Genomic DNA, 22,882 nt, shown 5'->3' with positions numbered 1-22,882 from the left:
GAGGTCAAACTAGATGGTCTGGTGGCCGCTTCTGGCCTTAAACTCTGCGGGTCTGTCTACACTGCAGTGTAAGCCCAGGGTTAGGAGAACTCGAGTTAACAAATCCTGGGTTTGTTAACCTGGGGCTGGAGAGTCTACATTCATTTGTAACCCTAGGTTAGGAATTGTTGAACCCTGGGTCCCATCCTGGGGTGGCAGCATCTTCACTGCGTTGTGCGGGCCTGAGTCCCACCATCCATATCCGAGAGTTCCAAGCACCCTCTCAAAAGGTAGCCAGTCCACCTTTGTTCGTGGTGCAGTGTGGAAAAGCTTAGCTGTCCACCAAACTTGACCGGCCAGAGGACTAAGGAAGTTTGCCCGTGGGTCCTGGGATTATGGGGTACTTGTGGCGGACTCCCAGAGCATGAGTCCAGTGTGAGTGAGTCTACACTGCAAAGCAACAGGGCTTGAACCCTGGGTCCCGGCTTGCCTCAGGCTTGGATCTTCCACCCCTGTGGGGTCCTGGGACCCTAGATCCAAGCCCTGGGTTAGTGCGATTTGTGTGTAGACAGAACGGGGGTTAGGCTTGAGCCTGAGTTCAAACTCTGGGCTTACCCTGTAGTGTAGACATTCCCTGAGGCCCTATGACTGAGATCAGGATGCTGATAGGTGCTGCACAGACACGTAGGGCGAGACAGTCCCTGCCCTCATGAGCTTACAATTAACTACACAAAACAGATAAAGGGGAAGCAAAGAAGGGTAGCAACTTCCCCAAAGACAGACGGCCAATCGGTAACTGCAGACCCACGTGTTACAGGCCAGCGCTCTGATCATTTATCTGCATTGCTTCTGGCCTGCCATTTTGGGGTTTCATTATGCTGGGAGCTTTACATACCCACAGGCATGACAATCCCCTCTCCGAAGAGCTGGGGTTCCGATCCTGAAACATATGTAGGTGCCCAACTTCCAGTGAAATAAATTGAAGTTAGGAACCTACAGACCTTTGATGATTTGCGCTGGCAGTCCAAAAGATAAGATGTAGTGGTGGTGGAAATCAAGAAGGTGGGGGGTAGGAAGAAAGGACTAACGATGTTTTAGCACTGACTAGCTGTGTGTCACAATTCTTAGTCACTCCGTAGCAGTCAAACACAATGAGCCACGTGGCCAGCAGTTCCCAGAGGGCTGCGATTGTTTACAGTCATAGTAACGAGAGACAGAAAAATCTTCCAATCTGTAAAAGGTTGTTGTAAAGGGGATGGCGATCAATTGTTCTCTGTGCTTACTGGGGATGGGACAAACTTGCAGGAAGGGAAACTTAGGTTGGCTATTAGGAAAAACATTCTACCTTAAGGTGGTTAAGCATTGGACCAGGGAACTAAGGGAGGTTGTGGAATCCCATCATTGGAGGTTTTTAAGAACAGGTTGGGCTAACTCCTGCCAGGGATGGTCTAGATATATTTGATCCTGCACGGGGGGGGTGAACTAGGTGACCTCCTGAGCTCTGTTCCAGCCCGACAGCTCTATGATTAATAGAACAATTTGTTCCATTAAAATGTCTCTCTAAATAAACCGAAACAATTTTTTTTTTGCTATCTATTTTGTGGTCTTTGTAAACAATAGCTGGCGTTTCTATAACACTCGCCAGGCTCTTGTGGTTAAGAGACCAAGTGGTTAAGGCATGGCTTGAGACGCTGGAGCTCTGGTTTTAAGTTCCTGCTCTGCTACAGGCTTCCTGTGTGATCTTGGGCAAGTCACCTAGTCTGTCTCTGTGCATCAGCGCCCCTTCTATACAATGGAGATAACACCACACCCGTGAGGTTATGTTAAAGAGCATGAGATGCTCAGACAGTGAGGTAATGGAGGCCAGATGTCTATGATAGACAGAGGCCAAAGGACACTTGATTGATATATAGGTGTGGTCTATAATTAAAACTTAGATCAACCTAGTGACATCCTGACTCAGGGCTGTGAAGAATGATGTGCCCCAAGCACCCTAGTTGGGTCAGCCTAACCCCCGGTGTAGACGCGGCTCGGTGAATTCTTCTGTCCACCGAGCTACCACTGTTTGGAGCTGTGGATTTATTACAATGATGGAAAGCCCCCCCCTTCTGAAGGGAGATGTGGTAGCATTTGTGGTGTAGAGATAGCCGTAGTCCAGGTTATTGAGCCTCATTTCCTCTGCCCCTTGAACAGTCATTTCCACCAGTGCAAAGTGGGGGGGAGGGGTAGCTCAGTGGTTTGAGCATTGGCCTGCTAAGCCCAGGGTTGTGAGTTCAATCCTTGAGGGGGCCATTTAGGGATCTGGGGCAAAAATTGGGGATTGGTCCTGCTTTGAGCAGGGGGTTGGACTAGATGACCTTCCAACCCTGATAGTCTATGATTCTATGAAAGTGGGTCTAAAATGCTGCCAGATGAGAAAAGTAGCTTTTCACACCCACTTTGCGCTCACTTGACCCTGGTGGAAATAACTGCACATGGTGCAAGGCAGCATAGGATCGAGCACTATGTATAATATAGTGACCCCTTCACTCGCCACTGAAATGCTTCCACCTCTGAGCAGGAATGCAGCAGCTGTTTTAGCAACATGGGGCAACACTGCCCAGCAACTGCGGGAGGGAAGTGAAAGATACACTCAACTCAGGGCTGCCAACACTTGTGATTTTTATCACGGCCCTCATGATAATTTGGTGTTTTAAAGCCCCAGCTCCTGGACTCAAGAAATAAAATCTCAGCTTTCATTTTCTTCAAAAAAAGTAAGTTTCTAGCCCTTGTGCTTGCAACGAAAAGCTTGAAAATGTGGCTGCTGAAAGCTCCAAAAGGAGAAGGCAAATAAAAAGAACCCAAATGTATAGTTTAAATAATACCCTCTGTCTTAAAAAATCATATCTCAGGATATTTTGAGGCCCTGTCTCGCGACTTTTGAATGCCCGGTGGTTGCAACACTGTTAACTGCTGGAGGGAATTTAAGCCTGGGGTATACACAGGTTTTGTGCTGGTATCACTATGCCGGTTCGGGCGTAATATTTTACTGAAACCCGTACAATCGCCAGTGTGCATGCACTGGTCCCTTTATACTGCTATAACTTATTTCCCTTTCTGCAAAGGAATAAGCTACACCAATATAAGCACTTGACACTAGTATAACTGTGTCCAGACTGGGGGGTTCGCATCGCTGTAATTGTACTGGTTATCCGTGCGCACACGGGAGCTAGAGTGTAATTACCCAAAGTGGGATTTGGCCGGGACATTAGGGTTAACACTCTGACTCCTATGTGTGATACCTCGGTAGGCCAGGTGTTGCTGTGGGTCGTATGTATGGTCTGAAAGACAGAACCCAGCTCCACTCAGATAAGGGGGGCTGCTGGCCTGGAATGACCCTGATTAGCTGGAGATCTGAAAGGATTGCCGTGCGTGGAGTGCAGGGATGTGTTTGCTGCAGGCAAGAGCTTGCAGAGTTGCATGTTCATCTGCCTTTTAGAGCCCCTGTGGATGTGCTCGGAAGCCAGCACAGCGGCAGGGGAGGAGGGTGGAGGTGTGGGGAGAGGACGCGGTTAGGGCTCAGCCTTGTAGAGCAAACCCTGCACAGTGACCTAAACCACATATTCACACATCCTCCACCCACACAGCAGCCCCCATCCCTTCCCTCTGCAGGGTGTTGGGAAATTGCTCTCTGCCCAGGTCACGGGGCACTCAGACCAACACCGAATGCCCCTTTCAAGAGCACTCATTTTCAGAGCAGCTGTGGCCTCTGCAGAGGTCACTGGGAGCGGCACATGCCAATACGGTAACACCTAGAGGCCCCAGCTGAGATCGGGGCCCATCATGCTAGGTGCTGCACAAACCAGTAGTGAAAGATGGCCCCTGCCCCAAAGAGCTTCCAGTCTAAACAGGCAAAAGGGAAAGCAAGTGGATTGGCCAGGGTCATACAGGGAGCCTATGGGAGAGCCAGGAATTAAATCCCTCTCACCTGAGTTCCAGCCCAGTGCCTTACCATAAGACCCAGACTTCCTCCCTTTGAAAATCCCCCTCACCCCTTGCGACAGAGTAATTGATCAGATCCGGAGCTTTAATTTCTTTGGACTGCTCCTCTCTGTTAAGGGAAGCGATGGGCCAGAATCTGAGCTGACTTGAACTTAACACAAAATATAGCCCATAAAGTGCCGGGAAGCTGTTTGAGGTTAATTATGCATCATATTTCTGTTGCTGCCCCAGATCCAGCTGAGGAATAGGGTTGGAATCTCCCTCCACCCCTTTTCTGTCAATTTTAACTAAGGAGATTTGCTTCAGAAGCTGGAAAACTTTGTAGCTCATATGTCTGAAGGGATCTGGCCCTCACGTTTCAAGGTTTAATGCATTCTGACAGCTAGAAAGCAGTCTGTGCTTCACCTGTTTTGGGGAATTACGTACAGCATCTTCCTATCCCAGGCCGTTTGGTGAGGAGATATTTGTTACAGCGAAGGCCTCGGGTTCAAGATGGGGCCATGAACTGAACCCCGCGCTGGCTTCCAACAGACCTGAGCTGTGCTGGGGGTAGGAGGGCTTGGATGAGGTTCGATGCTGTGCGGTTCTTTGGCCCATCTGTGCTCGGGCTGAATTTTGTAACGTCAGGAAATGAGCTGGTGAGGGGTAGGCGGCTCAGTGAGAGGAAGGCTGGCTTTGTGGTTAAAGCAGAGGACTCAGACAAAGTGGGCTCCATTCCCAGCTCTGCTGCAGACTCCTTGTGTGACCTTGGACCAATCACTTAGGTCTGGTCTGCACTGAAAACTTAGGTTGGCCTTGCTACGTCGCTCAGGGGTGGAAAAAATTCAATTCCCCCCCCCAAGAGACATAGTTAAGCTGACCTAAGCCCCAGTGTAAACAAACGGTTGGCCAATGGAAGAATTCTTCCGCCAACCTAGCTACTGCCTCTCCCTGGGGTGGATTCACTACGGCGATGGGAAAAACCCCTTCGTTCACTATAGCAACTGTCTACACTACAGCGGCCCAACATGGGGCCTCTATTATGTCTACACTACAGCGGCCCAGCTGTGGCACCATAGTGAAGCCGCTTCCTTCATCTGTGGAAGGGGCTTTTCTACCGATGTACTTAATCTACCTCTCCGAGAGGCGGTTGGAAGAATCGTACCTGGGTTCCTGTCTGTTTCGAGTCACAAGGGAAACGAGTTTGGTGATGTCGTTTAGTTGCCAGTGGGATGCACGGCCTCCAAAACCAGGGCCTGATTTCCGGAGGTGCTGAGCAGACGCAATCCGAGTTGAAGTCAATGGGAGGAGCTGTCGGTGCTCAGCACCTTTGCAAACCAGCCCAGGGTGGCCTCTGGTGGGCTTCCACCGCTAGAGTCCTTGGGTTGAGGCAGATCCCAGACTGACGTGCAGCGGCTGCGCTCTGTGTTTGGTAGGGCTGGTTGAAAACGTTCCATCTGAATCATGTTTTGACAGGACACTGGGTTTTTGATTTAGTTAAATGTTTCAGCAGAAGTGTCAGTTTTCCATGACAAATGTTGATGTTTTCTTCAAAAAATTGAAGGCCAAACCCTAAAGTATTTCAATTTGGCTATGCTGTGGCAGTACCTTGTGGTATTAGTTGTTCGACTATCTCATGTCCCCATTCTCCAGTCTGGGTTGATCTCCCCTAGCCACACTGCGTTTCCCATCATGAACCATGACTTCCAAAAAAAGAACAGGAGTACTTGTGGCACCTTAGAGACTAACAAATTTTCACATCCGATGACGTGAGCTGTAGCTCATGAAAGCTTATGCTCAAATAAATTTGTGAGTGATTTTCCACTGAATGCATCCGATAAAGTGAGCTGTAGTTCGCGAAAGCTCATGCTCAAATAAATTGGTTAGTCTCTAAGGTGCCACAAGTCCTCCTTTTCTTTTTGCAGATTCAGACTAACACGGCTGCTACTCTGAAACATGACTTCCAAGAGTACTCGAGATTTACACCAGTGCGGCTGAGAGCAGAATGTGCAAACTGCACAGACCTGAAGCATTAGCCGCAGTGGGTTATGCAATCTTTGACTGCTCAGGCTTTGTAACACCTGAATTCAACCTGAGGCACTGTGGGCTATTCAGCTGTGTCTTTCAGTCCACCAGCTATTCCTGAACAGCTGGCAGGGTGGACAGCTGGTTTTCCGTTTCTTAAAGCTTTAAGATCATATTTTTTACAGGGTTTCTTTCTTTCTGTCTTTCTTGCCTGCAAGGTCTTGTGTCCCTCAGCTCCAAGGAGTAGAGAGCCCTTAGACTTGCAGGATCAGGGTCTTAGCTGCCTTTCTGTCAGGATTCTTGTAATTGTCAGCCAGGTCAGAACAAATATCTGGATGAAATCCTCCAAACTAAACACATAAATGACTGCACAGAGTATGAACACTGAGATCCCAGCCCCTCAGGGACAAGGGATGCCCTGACAGGACAGGAGCCCTGATTCCCGGTATCCCCTTATACCCAGGTCAGGACAGAATATGCACTTTACCTGCATTCGTCACTTTATCCCCTTGGAACTGACAGCCATTTCCCTTTTTCAGTTTGATTGACGGGCAATGGCTACAAATTGCCGACTGGAGTGAGCTGAAGATGCAGCCGTCTGACTAACAGGTAGGAGGGAAAATCCCTATTTAACACCCGCTATTGGTTGGTTTTTTTTTTTTTTTTTGACAAAGAGAAGACTTTTGGGAACAGATCCCCAGTGGGGGGGTTAATTGGGGCAGCTCCTTTGGGATCAGTGGGCCAGGTCCCTATCTGGTGCAGATTAGTGCAGCTTCCGAAAGAAGGAGCGTGTCGCCAGTTTACAGCAGCTGAGGATCTGACCCCTAATTATTAACTAGTATTTTGTTTCAAGGCAGAAAGCAATAGGGGGAAAAATAGCAGGTTTCCTCCCTGTCCAGTGTGGTGTTCTGTAAATGGGCATGGGGCCATTGATGTCAATGGGCCAGATCTCCAGCGGGTGCAAACCAGAGTCACTCCCTTGAAATTCAGCTGAAGTCCTGGTTCAATCTCTCCAGGGCATCTTCCTTCTTAACGGGACAAGATTGTGGGTCTCTGGCTTGTATTTCGTAAGCCTCCATTTCCCTGCAGAGCCCTGGCCAGTTGGTTCACGGGGCAAAAGGTTTTGGGACCCCAGCATTGGTGGGAACTTGGGGGGCGGGTACACAGGGTAGAGGATGAAGTGTTTTCAGGAGAGAATCTTTCTTCTGCCTGGGCTGCGGGGAAAACCTGGAGAGCTGCTAGGTTTAGGGAGTGTGTGTCCTGTGTGCTCCACCCTTCCAATTATGGCAGTGTCTTCCGTCTGGCCTGCTGTTTGCAGAGTGCGAGCGAGAAGGCAGAAATTTCCCCTCCCTATTTGGAAGGAGAGGCTGAGCTGAGATCACATTTCCTGTGGTCAAACTGGAGGGGGTAGTAACAGTTTGATGTGCAGCTATTCGACAGCACGAGGCTGCCCACCCCCTATGCGGCTTTGCCAGCCTCCACTGGTGAGCCCTGCGTGAGGTTTGTGGCCAAATCTCCGTTTGTTACCAGTTGCAGGCAATAGGTGGTACGGTAACTGCCTAATCCGTCTTGAACACAGGCTGAGGATTCAGTTCACAAAGAGAACTTGCATGCTGGGGCGGAAGGAGTGGGGGGCTCTGTAGCCGAAATGAATCGGACAGTGGCCGGGGAGCAGCTAAGGGACTGTCCTAGGGTCAAATCAGAGAACTGGTGCCACCCCTACAACTTCTGGGGAAATGCACGTATCCTTTTAAGTAGCTAATGGGATCCAGAGCCTATAAGGCGTTGGTTTGAATCCAGCCCAGGTGTGTAGTGAGTGAAACCATTGCCATCTGAGGGGTGCTGTGTGGTCTTTGTGTGAAACTAGTTAGCTGGGGCTCAGCCCAAGCCCTGGCTGGCTGCGGTCCTGCTTGCCACCTGCTGGCACTAGTTAGCCCTTGTGCAGTCAGTTACACTCGTACAAAGTGGGAGCGAAGCGCTACTGGGTCAGAACTGTACAGCCACTTTGCACTGATGCAAATGACCGCACAAGGTGCAGGGCAGGAGGGGAGCAGGCTCTGAATTCCCCTCATCCCTGAAAGAGACGGTCCCACCGGACTCAGAAGTGTGGCACATTGGCAGGGGGCCATCTGCATGGGAATCGCACCGGACCAATGGCCATGCTGTACCTGTTCTCTGTGTGTGTGTGTGTGTGTGTAAACAGAGGTCTTCACTCATCAGTGCATTCACAAGCAATTTAAAGGGGCCTTAAAGTGATCTTAAATTATAGTTGCTTCCCCTTTAAGGCCCCTTTGCACCACTCTGGCAGCATGAAGGGGCCTTCGTGTAAAAGACAATCTAGCCATGAATCCACATGACAGGCCAGATTCCCAGTTACACTAGTCTGGCAGTGCAAAGGGGCCTTTAACATACATGCAACTATAATTTATACCTATTTTAATAACAATGATAATCCCTAGCTCTTATATGCTGTATCGCTTTTCATCCATAGCTCTCAAAATGCTTTACAAAGGAGGTCAGCATCATTATCCCCATTTCACATGGGGAAACCGAGGCACAGAGCGCTGAAGTGTCGTGTCCAAGGTCACCCAGCAGACCTGTGACCGAGCCAGGGACAGAGCCCAGGTGCTCTAAATACTAGGTTACAATGCTTTTAAGGCCCTTATATGCTGCCAGAGAGGTGTAATGCGGCCTCAAGGCTTCTTTATACACCCGCTACACTCGGTCAGACTGAGAGGACATTTCAAGTGGGGTCCCACAGGGTGCGTCCTGGGTCCAGTACTATTCAATATTTGCATTAACAGAGTAGAGAGTACACTTATACAATTTACGGATGGCATCAAGCCTGGAGCGGTTGCAAGCGCTTTGGAGAACAGGCTGAAAACTCAAAATGATCGTGATAAACGGGAGAATTGGTCTGAATTCAGCCAGGTGGAATTTGGGAAAGAGAAGGGAAAGTGATACATGTGGGAGGGGAAAATCAAATGCATAATACACAATGGGGAATAACTGGCGGACGGCAGTACTGCTGAAAAGGATCAGGGAGTTATCGTGGATCAAAACTGGAATGTGAGTCAACCGTGTGAAAAGGCGTTCTGGGATGTATTCACAGGAGCGTCCTATGGAAGAGGCTGGCCGTAACTGTTCTGCCGTACTCGGCACTGGCGAGGTCTCAGCTGGAGCAATGGAACAGGCTACCAAGGGAGAGGCTGGAGAATTCTCATCCCTGGAGGTTTTTAAGAACAGGTTAAACAAGCATCTGTCAGGGATGGTCTAGTTATATTTAATCCTGCCTTGGTGCAAGGGGATGGGCTAGATCAGTGTTTCTCAACGACTGGTCCGTGGACCGGCGCCGGTCTCTGAGATCTCCCTGGCACAGTTTAGGATGGCAGCAAGCTGGTCCTTGGTATCAAAAAGGTTGACAAACACTGGTCTAGATAGGGAGTACTTGTGGCACCTTGGAGACTAACCAGTTTATCTGAGCATAAGCTTTCGTGAGCTACAGCTCACTTCATCACGAAAGCTTATGCTCAAATAGATTTGTTGGTCTCTAAGGTGCCACACGTCCTCCTTTTCTTTTTACGAATACAGACTAACACGGCTGCTCCTCTGAAAACTGGTCTGGATAGGTTTCAGAGGAGCAGCCGTGTTAGTCTGTATTCGCAAAAAGAAAAGGAGGACTTGTGGCACCTTAGAGGCTAACCAATTTATTTGAGCATAAGCTTTCGTGAGCTACAGCTCACTTCATCGGTCTAGAGAACATCCAGTCCTGCATTTCTATGGTTCTGTGGGAAGTTGTACCATTTGAACTGTCCTGGTGTAGATGAAGGGATATAACCCCCTCCTGTGGAAGCAGTTCTGCTGGTATAAAAGTGCTTGAACTGGTATTGCTATTCCCATAAAGGAAGGAGAAAAAGTGATTCTGGTATAAGTCACCTTTACCCTGACATAGCTGCATCCACAGTAGGAGTTGTACTGTATTTTGGTAGCAAATCACAGCCCTAACTGACATCGTTTTACCAGTATAAAACCTGTGCGTAGAGCACACCTGAGTGTGATTCGGAATCAGGCCAGTGTCATTGGCACTAGTGGAAAGTGTCTGCACTAGTGTAAAGTGCCTTTGGGGTTTGGTAGTGTTTTACATCCACTCTGCATTGGTTTAAGTGGATACACGACCTGAAGAACGACATAGAATCAGATCCTTAAATCTTCTCACAACAAGGCTCTCGGATGTGTGTGTTTATCGGGAAGGATACTCACTTAAAAGTTCTGTAGCTGGTCAAAGAGTCCCACAAAAAGCACTGAGTGGATGTCTCCAAGCCTTTATTCCTTCAGCCGCATCCCGAATGGGATAAGTCCTGTCAACAAGGTTTGTAAGTTTTCCACGTCAAAAGACATTGCAATAAACAAAGAACAAGATGAGCGCAGATTTGGCCATAATGGCTGGGCTTGTTAATGCAAGAACTCAGGCGTGGGCAGAAAACCTGGTCTTCTGCTGTGCCAGCTTGCAGGGGTCTGGGAGCAGTGCTGATTAGAGATAACTACAGGGCCAGATCCTGAGCTGGTGTAAATCAGCTGCAGCTCCCCTGAAGACAGTAGAGCTAGACGAAATGACATCAGCTGGGTATCATGTGCCTCTTAGGACCAACGTCTGAATTCCCGTTTATACTAAGGCCTTTCATGCCACTGTGATAAAGTAAAAGGGTTTTAAAGCAGTTGTGAGTGTAACAGATTGACACCCACTTCAATGCCCCTTTGTAAATAGGAATCATGCCCCAGATGTCTGTGTAAAGGGTGTGGCCATGAAGCTATTGGACGGAAGAGAGGAATCTCAGAGCATCTATTTTTCTGTCAAATAATTCTTTGCCTTTATGGGAAGAACTCTCACCTGAGGCTTTCAAAGTGCTCTGCAAACATTCGTTACAACCCTGAGAGCTAGTTAAGTATCATCACCCATTTATAAATGGAGAAACCGAGGCACGAATATAGTGACGGGAGTTTCCCACGACCACACTGAGATGAGGTGGCAGACCTGGGCAGACCCAGGTTTTTCTCTGCTCTAACCACTAGACTCCACTCCTCTCCAATGCCAGGAGCCCCAACTCCCTGTCCTGTGCTCTAACCACTAGACAACATTCCCTTCCTGTGAAAGCAGATTGTATACTTGGTCTCATCCATCATGAAATATAAGTGTGAAAAGACTCTTATCCTGTCCCTGTCTCCTTCCCTTCCCCGGAAATTAGGATTGCTGGTGGCATTAACGGGGGGAGGCAGGGTGGTGTCGGAACAGTTTAAAAGAAGGTATTTTTTTTCTAGAACTTGTATCCCTGTTTATTGCTGTTACAGTAAATGTTTGTATCTCCATTGTCTGTAATGAGGTTGTGGGTAGAGACAAGTCCGGGTAACCGTTTTATGAGGGTTTTATGGTTTCATGTAATGTATATTCTGTATCTGATATTAAAATCAATACAAGGAGAGATTTTAAACATAATCTGACACCAGCCCTTGAAGTGGGCGGTGGGGCGGTGGCGTTGGGTTATTTTCTCTGCTGAGCAAGCAGGTTTTGCTGGATGTTCAGAAGAGGATTGAGATGGCTTTTTAATATCAGATCGGGGGCAGATAATAAACTTGAGATCATAGTGGCTGCATATGGAAAAGACCGGGTGAGATCATTGTCCATTCCCTTGCAAGGTCAAGATGGAGGGCCTAATTCTGGTCGAAATGACACCGGAATAAACCATGGAGAGATGCCAGTGTAAAATCAGTATAAAGATCCCGTAGTATCTCATGAGGTGGAAGATCTGCTGGATCGTAATGTGGTGTTTATTACTATTATTATTATGTGTTACAGAAGGTGCATAAAGGCCTCAGCCAAGATCAGGACTAAATGCTGCACAGACATGTAAAGAGAGACTGTTCCCAGCCTTGAGAGCTTACGGTCTAAGTGCACGTCTACACTAAGGATGCTACATCGGCAGAGCAGCTGCGCTGCTGCTCTGTCGCCGTAGTGTAGACTCGTGCTGCCTCAACAGAAGGAGTTTTTCTGTTGCGGTAGGTAATCCGCCTCCCCGAGCGATGGGGAATTCCTCCATCAACCCAGCCCCTTCTACTCCTGGGGGTAGGTCAGCTTAACTATGGTGCTCGGAGTGTGGATTTTTCACACCCCTAAGCAATGTAGGTGTGTCCACCTCATTTTCAGTGTAGATCAGGCTGGGATGTAGAAAATAGAATCAGGCCGTATGAACCAAGCCTGGTCTACCCCTAAAACTTAGGTTGACCTAACTGCATCGTTCAGGGCTGTGAAAAATTTTGCGCCTCATGTGACATAGTTAGGTTGACCTCACCCCAGGGGACGATGACGGAAGAATTCTTCCGGTGACCTAGCTACCATCGCTTCTCATTGAGGTGGATTAACGACATCGATGGACAAGCCCCGTCCGTCGATGCAGGAAGCATCCACGCTACAGCGACGCACAGCGCCAGAGCTGGGTCACTGTAGCGTAGGTACACCTCTTGATTCACAAAGGTATGTAGGTGCCTTGCTCCCATCGGATTCACATAGGGACTAAGGTTGCACAGCGGGTTTGTAACAGGGCCAGGAGCTGAACCCAGCTTCCCCATCCTATTTCTTACCCACCTGGCCATTCTTTCCATTTTTGTTGTGAATCCTGATCTGCACATTCCTTGTCTACGCTAGAAAGTTTTGTAAGTTTAACCATACTGGTGAAACTAAACCGATAAACCCCTTCTAGTGTGGACGCAGCTACATTGGTATAAAAGAGCTTATTCGGGTATAGCTTATGCTGGTTCAGGAACAGCTGAGTGTACAGGTATGAAGTCCAGTTAGACTGGTGTAATTGGATCCACATTAGGACTTATACTGGCTAAAGTTATATTGGTATAAAATCACCCACCTAACCAACCTAGCTATGTTGGTATAACTCTTCCAGTGTCGACCAGGCCTCAGTTCCAAAGTGGTGCTGTTTGGAGGACACGGGTTGTCGCCGGGTGTCCAGACATAGGCTTCAGTTGTAGGGCAGAAGGCCCCAGGACCGGTGGCTGATACGCTTTATATTTTGGATCAGACCAGGGCTTTGAGCAGTTGCTCTGAGGCTGCAGAATGGCTCACTCAGTGGGTTGATGCAGCAGGTTTGAGGTTGGAGGAAGACTTCTGAAAAGTGCTGCTTTGAAACTCATACCCTTCCGTTCCCCAAGCCAGCCTCGTGGGAGGAGTCGAGCGATTATATAAGCGCATTATTGACCCTGCCTCAGGAGTATGTGACCACCAATACCGGGGTGATTTAAAACCCCCATGGCCACGTCCTCGTGTCCTGGAACGCACGGCACTGCTGTCCGCGATCAATAGGCACTTTGGGTTTCTGTGTCCAATGCAATTTGAGGTACGCCAAGAAAACCTCTCCTGCATTTTGTACCCAACCACTTCTGGTGCAGAAAGGCTCTCCGGGACAGTGACCTTCCTTGAATTGATGCTTGCACCTCTCCCCGCCCGCAGCACCGTCCCATTGCAATCGTGCTTGGGAAATCACGTGCCTGGTTGTACCATGCAGTCCATCTGCAGGGCTTGTGCTTTTGGCCTGTGCCAGTCCGGGAACAAGGCTCACTAAATGAGCCTCCCTTTTACACTGGATGCCATCAGCCTGATTCTCAAAAGCGCTGAGTCAGTGGGAGCAGTGGTTGCTCACTACCCCTAAAAATCTGGCCTGATGAGGATATAGATTATGCTCAAACCGTATCCCACACCCTGCCCTTCCCAAACTCTGAGACAGTTAGGGTCCAGAGCTGGACTCCATCTCTAGTTTGAATGAATTCATGGTTTGGTTTAGCTTATGCAGTATCTGGATTGTTGTGTCCCAGGGTTGAAAAGGTGACCTTCAGTACATAGCACTGAAAATAAGGGCCTGATGTTTAAGGTTCTGTTCTCTAAGGAGCCCTGGATTCAATTCTCTGCTCTGCAGCAGACTCCCTGTGTGACCGTGGGCAGGTTATTTACCCGTTCTGTGCCTCAGTTTCCCATAAACTTTTTTGGAGCAGGGGCTGCCTCTTATATGTATGTCCAGCACCCAGCACAATGAGGAGCTGGTAGCCGATGGGACCACTAAATGCTACTGCAAAGCAAATAGTAATACGGCATTCTATTAAAAAAAAGAGATCAATCTTGGGTTCTTTCCATTGGCCATGCAGAAACTTTCCTTTCAATGAGAAATGGCTTTCTGTCAAAAATGGAAATTTTCATAGGAGAAAAATCTCAATTTTTAATTACATTTCCCCAGTCTTTCCAGGAAAAAAGCCTTAGTCCCCCCAAAGCCCCTGGTGAGGTGGGCAATGCTTTGCTCTTTGGTGAAGGGGCGGTGCTGTCCTCGCTGTTCGGAAAAATTCCTAACCAGTAAATCCTAATTTCATGGATGGGGAAACTGATTCACATTAGACAGGCAAAGTGAGTTGCCAGAGATTGCACAGCAAATCAGTGGTACGGTTAGGGGCAAAACCCAGAAATCTGGATTCTCCAGCTTTACCTGCTTCAACCAGTAGACCATACTGCTCTCCCAAAGCTGGGAATAGAACCCAGGAGTCCTGAAAACCAGGAGGCCATCACATCTTCCAGAAATCAGACTGAGAACCTAGGAATCCTGATGTCCAGCCCCTGTACTCTGACCCCTAGATTTCACTTCTGTCACTCATCTAAGTAGTTTTCAGAGTAACAGCTGTGTTAGTCTGTATTCGCAAAAAGAAAAGGAGTACTTGTGGCACCTTAGAGACTAACCAATTTATTTGAGCATGAGCTTTCGTGAGCTACAGCTCACTTCATCGGATGCATACTGTGGAAACGGCAGAAGACATTATATACACACAGAGACCGTGAAACAATACCTCCTCCCACCCCACTAGATAAGCTATTACCAGCAGGAGAGTGGGGTGGGAGGAGGTATTGTTTCATGGTCTCTGTGTGTATATAATGTCTTCTGCAGTTTCCACGGTATGCATCTGATGAAGTGAGCTGTAGCAAACCCACTCTACATCTAAGTAGTGTAAGGCAAGTTTTGTCCTTCCAATGCTTCCATTGCCATTTGGTATTTTGCAACTGACTGAGATCCATTTTCAAACCGCAGAAGGAAGCATCCTTTCCTAGGAAACGGCCTCTCATGCCGTCTTCATCAGAAACTCTTGTCTACATGTGTGTTCCTACTTTAACCATACGTGTATCCTATGGTGGATGCAATTATCTCAGTACAAAAGTGCATATATTGGTATAGCTATTCCTGTATAGGAAGGGGAATAAGCTATACTGGGATAAGGCACCTTTATATTGGTACAACTGTGTCCACGCTAGGGCATTGAATGACTTTAGCTACACTGGTGTAGTTAAAGCTGTACACTTTTATGTGTACACACACCCTCAGTGAGTCTCCCTGTGCTTGCGTATTTGTTTCAAACTAATTTGAAAAGTCTCAAGTGTGCAGGCATCCTCTGGCTCTGATCAAGCCCCATGTGTCTGGATCACTCACCACCATTTACCCCAGTAGCCTTTTCCAGGGCCCCGGGCCCTGGTGCAAATGTCCACCCGCCATGCAGCTCAGTGGAAGAATCCGGCCCTGGGTGTTTATTTACCAGTTCCCTTTCCATCATGAGATTGCAGGAGCGAGTGGGCCGATAGAGACAGGACGGATTACGGTGCATGGAAGTGCAGGGGGCGCGCATGGGTGGGTGTGGACATTGGAAGGATTTTCGATCCAGGTAATGCTAGACTGCCTTGCTGTCTGAACTGCTAGGCAGCCCCAACCACCCCCCCCCCCCCCCCCACACACACACACACTGTGGTCACTGCTCTTTTGGCTGCAAAGGAAGCGAACCAAGCCGCTGCTTTCAACAGCTGTTTCCAGGCAGGCTGCTTTGGCTTCTCCCATCCCCCCCCGCCCCCCCCCCCCGCGCTTTATCACCTCCCTCTAGTTTTACATCTGTCTCTGCCCTTTAGACAGGCCGAGTTCTTTCTGTCACTCTAGGACAGTGTTTGGGGAAAGGGAGGGGGGTTGGTTCATTCCCTCTATGGTGCTGTCAGTGACAGATTGGGGACAGTTGTTGAGGCGCTGGCGAGGGGGGGGCGGGAGGAACACGGGACACAAGACGGCTTTCCTGCAGGGCTGGGACTGGCTCCCTTGTCGTCAGAGATTCCTTGCAGACATCCAGGGCTGAGCATACGTGGAAAAGGACGCAGCCATCCTGTCTCCTGTAAGTACCTCTCACTCTTTCCACTGGGGAGTTTAAAATTAGCAACTTCTTTTTAAAAAAAACAACAACCAGGCTTTGCTTTAGCTTGACCAGCCGAACTGGGTTAGGGGTTGGGGTTGTTTTTTTTTTTTTGGTTTTGGTTTTAAGCTTGGATGATGCTCCAGTGGCCCATGGGGTTTAGGAGACAACTCAGCAGCTGACATCCGTGTGTCCTCCAACCCGCCTTCCCCCCCCTCCCCCCCGCTCCCCACCCGATCAGCTTTCAGAGAGACTGCCCTGTGCTGAGAAACCATGCTGTGTTCAGCCTTCTTATCTATTGTCACTCTCTGGTTTTGTTGCATTGTTTTTTTAGCTGGAGGTTTTGTTGTTGTTAGTAGTAGTACCCCTGAAATAGACCTTCGGTGTGTGTTTCTTCTTGAGTCACTTTCTGAGCAAAGTCAGGAGCTAGTTGTTATGTGTATTATGGTAGCACCCAGATGCCCCACCAGGGATTGGGGCCCTGTTGTGTAAGGTGTTGCACAGGCACATAGCAAGAGACTGTCCTTGAAGAGCTTGTGGTCTAAATAGACCAGTCAGACAAAAGGTGGGATGGGGAAACTGAGCCACCAAGCAGGGAAGGCTCTTGCCCAAGTGGGCCAGTGGTAGAGCCAGGAAAAGAACTCAGGTCTTGTGAGTCTTGGTCCAATGCACTAGCCACTTGGCCATGCTGCCTAAAAACAAACAAAAGCCCAGCCATGCAGATAAGAATGTCGAGAGCTTGGATTCAGAATTCACATCCGAATGTTGTCCCTACCCCTAACTAAAAACAGGCATCCTGACATCCACAGAAGTTTGCATTGTGGGAGTGGAGTGCGGGGGTGGGAACCCCTTTTCTCCCAGAAAGAGGAATGCTGCTGATTTAAGAAGTGAAAGGGCTCCCATCTTTCAGGGACAAGGGTGTTTAGAAAGACTGGATTCAGCGGACACCCTTGCAGCACCTTTGTGTTGGCTCTGCTAGGAGGCTGGCCTAAAGCCCTCCCCCTGGGGAATGGCTCCTGCCAAGCACAGAGCTAGATCCGACAGCCTCTGCAGGAGTCTGTTCTGGGGTAAGCAGGGAATTGGAGACATAGCTGGTGTGATTAGTAAATTGTAAGCTTTTGGGGGCAGAGACTGTCTTTTTGAAATCTGTCTGTACAGCGCCTAGCGCCGGGGTGGGGTCCTGATCCATGGCTCCTACATTCTATGGTAATACAACTGATTAATAATTATTATTAATAATAAATTCCTGGTTGCCACAAAACCTACAGAGTTATGGCAGTGCGGGAGGCAAGTTATACTGTAGGCTGTTTGGGGCAGGAACCGTCCTTTCTTTGTAGGCGCGTACAGCACCCAGCACCGTGGGGCCATGATCCTTGATGGGCAAAGGGGGGGGCCTTTAGGCGTTTCTGCAATACAGATAATAAATTAGGGCAGCACTGGGAATCAACTGGCTCAGGAAGCCCCAGAGTAGGGGAGATATAAGCTGCTTCCCGCACTCTCCATGTGACAGTGCAGGGATGAATATCTAACCTCAGCATGGCAGCTCTCAAACATAGTAAGATGGTCAATTTCAGGGCTGTGACGGCAGCCCGGAACATGCTGCAAAAGCAAACAGGAAGCAGGGCTGGGAGCAGCCCACTTTATTTACTAGGTTTTACCCAGGCTGTTTATAGTCTGAGGTCTTTTTTTCTTTTTCTTTTTCTTTTTCTAACCCCCTTCTGCAAAAGCAATTGCACAGGGTTGTTTTGTTTCCATCAGGTTTATTGTATTGCAGAGTGGAAATTTACTCCTTGGGTGGGACGGTGAATGTGTCCGGAGTTGGATTTTTTCCAAAATTGCCCAGGTTTCCTAGAACTCAGCACCAACCATTGGGGGTAAGGGTTTCCGAAGAGATCAGCACCCAGTTAGGCACCGAAGTAAGGTGGAGAGATTTCAGAAGTGCTCAGCAGCCAATGTGCGGATATGAAGCTATTTCTGTGGGTGATAAGATGGGAGCTGAGGTCTTCTGAAAAATATGGCCCTGGATTGTTGTTGTTAATGACACCTAGCTCTTTTTGTCAGTGGACCTCAACACGTTTTACAAAGGAGGTCGCCATCGTAATCACCCCTGTTTTGTAGATGGGGAAACAGAGGCCTAGAGAGGGGAAGTAACTGGCCCAAGGTCACCCACTGGGTCAGAACCAAGCATCAAACTCAGGTCTCCTGAATGAGTCCCAGTCAACCATTGTAGCCACTTGGCCAGCGATACTCAGACTGAGGTGCAGCAGCCGCGAGTGGCTCTTTAATGTGTCCCCTGCAGCTCTTTGCAGCACATGAGATTAAAACACGTGATTTAATTATTAAACAGTCTAAGTTATGAACCAATCAGGATGCTTTTACTATGTTATTAACCAATTGTAACTGATAAAATAATAAGAATACTTGGTCAGTCATTTTGCTGTGAGAATTTATATATATATATATATAGAGAGAGAGAGAGAGAGAGTAAATGAAACAATGAATTCACACCATTGTAAAAAGAAAAGGAGGACTTGTGGCACCTTAGAGACTAACAAATTTATTTGAGCATAAGCTTTCGTGAGCTACAGCTCACTTCATCGGAAATTTGTTAGTCTCTAAGGTGCCACAAGTCCTCCTTTTCTTTTTGCGAATACAGACTAACACGGCTGCTACTCTGAAATCTGTCACACTATTGTGGCTCTTTTGGGTAATATTGATTGCTAATTTGGCTCCTGAACCACTTGGAGAACAATGGTGCACCATTGTGCGAGGCGCTGTACAAACACAGAATGGTAGACAGTCCCTGTCTCGCAGAGCTGACAATCAAATAGAGGCCGCAAACACGGGATGGGGGGAAGGGGTGGAACGTACATACTTTGCGTGATGAAGTGTGCTGAGTTTTTTTTTAAAACTTCTGGCCTAATCGTACTGGATCAGATAGGGCTGTTGGCTACCTGAGGGACTCCCAGCAGGCTGTTTTGAAAATCCCGGCTGAAAGCTGAAGGCTGATGGTCTCTGCTGCCTAGACCTATTCACGAAGCAGTTGCATAACATGTAGCAGAAGAAAAAATCATCCGGCAACGACCCAGAATCAGGATGAAAATCTTCTAATGATGGGCCTGTTTTTCTAGTACCTTGTGCCGTCGTTTTGCATCTGTGCAAAGTTGGGGAGATTTCCCCAAATTTGTTGTTTTAAAGAAGAGCAGGGGTCCTCTCCTATTCTGTTTTTTTCACTTCCCCCATTACCATGGTATCTGAGCACTATCAAGCGATAGGACTGGCATTGTTCATGTGAGTCTCTTTCCTTCTTTTTTTTTTTTTTTTTTTCTTTTCCTCACTCTAGGGGGAAAACTGTGTGTGGATTTTTTGGGGGTGTTTTTTGTGGAGGAGGGTTAGATTTTTGTGGGGGAGGGTGGGGAATTCAAAATTTCAAAACTCAAAAAAATAATTGGATAGGTTGAAAAATTGGAGAGATTCCAACCAGCTCTCTGGTTCACTCACCGTTTTTGTATCCCTTTCACTGTATCTGCTTAGAAGCCAGTGTAGATAAAGGGTTACAAACATGCCTAGTGTGGATGCAGTTATGCTGGTATAAAAAAGTACAGCTTATTCCCATAAACAGTGTGTTGGCTGGCTCCTGTGCATGATGTGCTGTATGCTTGTATCCGTGAAGTCAAGGTCAGTGCGCCTTGTGTGTGAACAGAACGTGGTAAATCCTGGTGCTCTCTTGTCTTGTCTAAGTGTTACTCTCAGTGACCTCTCTGTGAAGCCTCACGCTCTATGGGAAGCAGTATGGCCCAGTGGGTGGGGCACTGGGCTGGCAGTTGGGAGCCCAGGGTGCTGGTCCTGCTCTGTTTGCTCTGTGATCTTGTGCATGTCACTTCTTCTCTCTGAATCTCACTAAGTGGGTAATTGATGCTTGCTTCCCTTTCTAAAGCACTTGAGGGTTAGGGTTGATTAGACCTAAGTTTTGTTATGTCTTAATAATCTCACTGTTACTACTACTGTGAAGACTATGGTGGAAAGGCAACGTAAAGAAAACCAATGAGTATTCCACAGAACTTCAAACGTTTCTGCCTCCAATGGACAGGGCACTGCACTGGGAATCAGGACTCCTGGGTTCTATACTGGCTCTGCGAGTGACCTTGGGGAAAATCCTTCACCTGTCTTGTCTTTTTAGACCGTTAGCTCTTTGGGGTAGAGGCTGTGCAACATGGTGATCTTGGCTGGAGCCTCCAGTCACTGCTGAAATATAAATAATAATAATGTAGATGTAAAAACCTCCATGAAAAACTAAAGGGCAAAAGTGCCTAAGAAGGAAAACAAGGTCTTGTTCAAATACTTTTCCCACCGCCCCCCCTGCTCTCTGCCCCCCAAAATAACAATTAGACTCTGGAACTCATTGCCATAAGAAGTAAGTGAGGCAAGAAATGTAACAAGATTCAAACAGGGACTAGACATTGATATGGATATCAAGAATATCCAGAGTTGTCATAATTCATGATAAACATTCCGGAGGAGATACTAAACTTCAATATTCAGGCTTAAACCAGAAGGAGACCAGGAGAAGACGTGATGTGGGGGGGCAGGTTACCCTAGAGCTACTGCTGCTGGGGTCTTATACATTCCTCTGCAGCACCCATAGCACCCAGGATACTGGGCAAGATGGACCTCAGGCCGGATCCAGCCTAGGGATCTATCTGTTTTTATCTTTAAAGTGACTGTATCCATCCAAACGAGCTACTACATTTTTACTTAGAGTGACAGGAAGGGTTCTGTTCCTTGCTCTGCCATTGATCTTGGATACATGAATCTCTATTTTGTGCCTCAGTTTACTCAGTTTTGAGACACTTACAATGACCTTTCAAGTCCCTGTTTGCTCTCTTTCATGCAAACAAATAGAGCTGGGCACATTTTTGTCTGGAAGTTTTTTTTTCAACAAAAAATGTTTTGTCCCCCCTTCCCCCCACACACTAAATGAATATGTTCAGAGCAAGTTTTCATTTCCATCCAAATATGTCTGGGGTTTTGAAAACTGTACATTTTTTAAATGAGCCTTCCTCCCCCAATAAAATTCTATGAAAAATATTTTTAAATGAAAATTGTTTCTTTAAAAGAATTTTTTTTGCCGTACATATGTTTTCTGAGCAGCTCCAGTGATCAAGCACATCAGCCATAGATTTGCTCCTTTATCTGTCACCCTTAAATGACCACAACTACTTCTGAGCACCTTACAGTCTTTAAGATATTTATCCTCATAACATCTCCCTGAGGTAGGGCCATAATATTATCTCTGTTCAACAGAGACACAGAAAATTTCCCAAGATCACGCAAGAAGCCCATAACAGAGTAGAGAGCTGACGGCAGGTTTTCTGAGCCGTAGGCTAACACCTTAAGCACTACTAGGCCATTCTTGCTTCCCTCCGTCCCGGCTCGAAAGGCTTTGCTATCCACATACCTGAGGCAGCTTTGAAAAGCTCAGCCCTTGATTTTCTCTTTCAGGCCAGTTTGTAAGCATATACAGCCGTAATCCACGGCCATCCCATATGGCCGGCAGGTGATGCTTCCATATGGAGCCGCTCTCAGAATTTTCTCAGTTCATCAGCCCAAGCGCAACTCGCGTGAACTCCGCCATCCTACAGTGCGGGGGTCTTCACCCCATGGATGTGAAGCCATGTCTTTTGGTTTGGAAGCTGTGTAAGGGTTTATTGGGGCCTGTTGTGGGAGTCTCATGGATTTACGATACATAAAGCAATGTTGTTTCAAGTAAAGCCATTTAGTCTTGTGGAACTATATTTATTGGGGAGATGTCTGAAGGCCAAATTTCCTAGCTGAGTCAGTCCTGGGTTCCATTCCCAGCTCTGGAAGATAATAGGGTCTGGTGGTTAGAGTAGGGGACTGGGAGTCAGGACTCCTAGGGGGCCAGCTCTGGGAATGAATGTAGCCTGCCATGAGTCTATTTCTGGCTTTGATAGGAAGTGTGTCTATGCAGGGGTTCTGTTACCAACTCTCTACATGACTTTGGCCAAGACTCATCTGCCTCAGTTTCCCCATCTGTGCAATGGGTATATTTACCCTCCAAGGTACATTGACTGTGTCTGGTCAGAATCACGGCCACTCCAGCAAGATGTCCTTTGGCATTGGTTCAGCAGTGACTCAGAAGGATTAGCGCCACTTAATGAATCACTGTTTCCTCTATTTGCAGAGGCCTCCCTGCTGAATGCTCTCCTGGTGGCCCTGGTTTGCTGGTGGGAGCTGGCAGGATGACTGCCTGACTTCAGGCCATCAGAATAGTTCCATCCATCCATGGCTCCCCTTAAATGCTGTGTTAGGGGATGTTAATATTCATAACATGGCTATTGCCTTTGCTGGCTTTTGGGATTTGAAGGATACCGTTTCCACTGGGGTGGGTGAAGAACTTGGATTTTTGCAAGAAGTGTCATGAACTGGCTTGTGTATGAGAGAGAGCACAAGCGCGTGGGAGAGCTGCCCTCTACTGGATGGAATCAGAACAGCCCAGCTATGTATCATAACCCTATACTGCTAAGCATTAGGGGTGATTCTCCTTTTGCTTAGGTGGCAGAGACCTGCTTTTTTTGAGCAGTAAGATTAAGGGTCTAGCCGCCCCGTCACCATCAAGAACACACTACATGTT

At 47.8% G+C, this 22,882-nt stretch overlaps 1 protein-coding gene across 9 annotated transcripts in view; it reads left to right on the top strand.

Moving 5' to 3' along the window:
- The window catches only part of MEF2D (myocyte enhancer factor 2D), a 176,623-nt gene that overhangs the window by 47,064 nt on the left and 106,677 nt on the right, over positions 1-22,882 (top strand). For 8 of the 9 annotated variants that reach the window (XM_073323282.1, XM_073323281.1, XM_078850524.1 and 5 more), the window contains one exon: positions 6,504-6,573. The gene's annotated coding sequence lies outside the window, so the exon portion shown is untranslated. Of the gene's footprint in view, positions 1-6,503; positions 6,574-15,785; positions 16,210-22,882 lie in introns of those variants that run through there. The other variant, XM_073323279.1, reaches the window with a different exon arrangement.

Source organism: Lepidochelys kempii, chromosome 24 (assembly GCF_965140285.1).
Source record: "Lepidochelys kempii isolate rLepKem1 chromosome 24, rLepKem1.hap1, whole genome shotgun sequence".
NCBI classification, from domain to species: domain Eukaryota; kingdom Metazoa; phylum Chordata; order Testudines; family Cheloniidae; genus Lepidochelys; species Lepidochelys kempii.
This window is presented reverse-complemented; position numbering and strand designations above follow the sequence as displayed.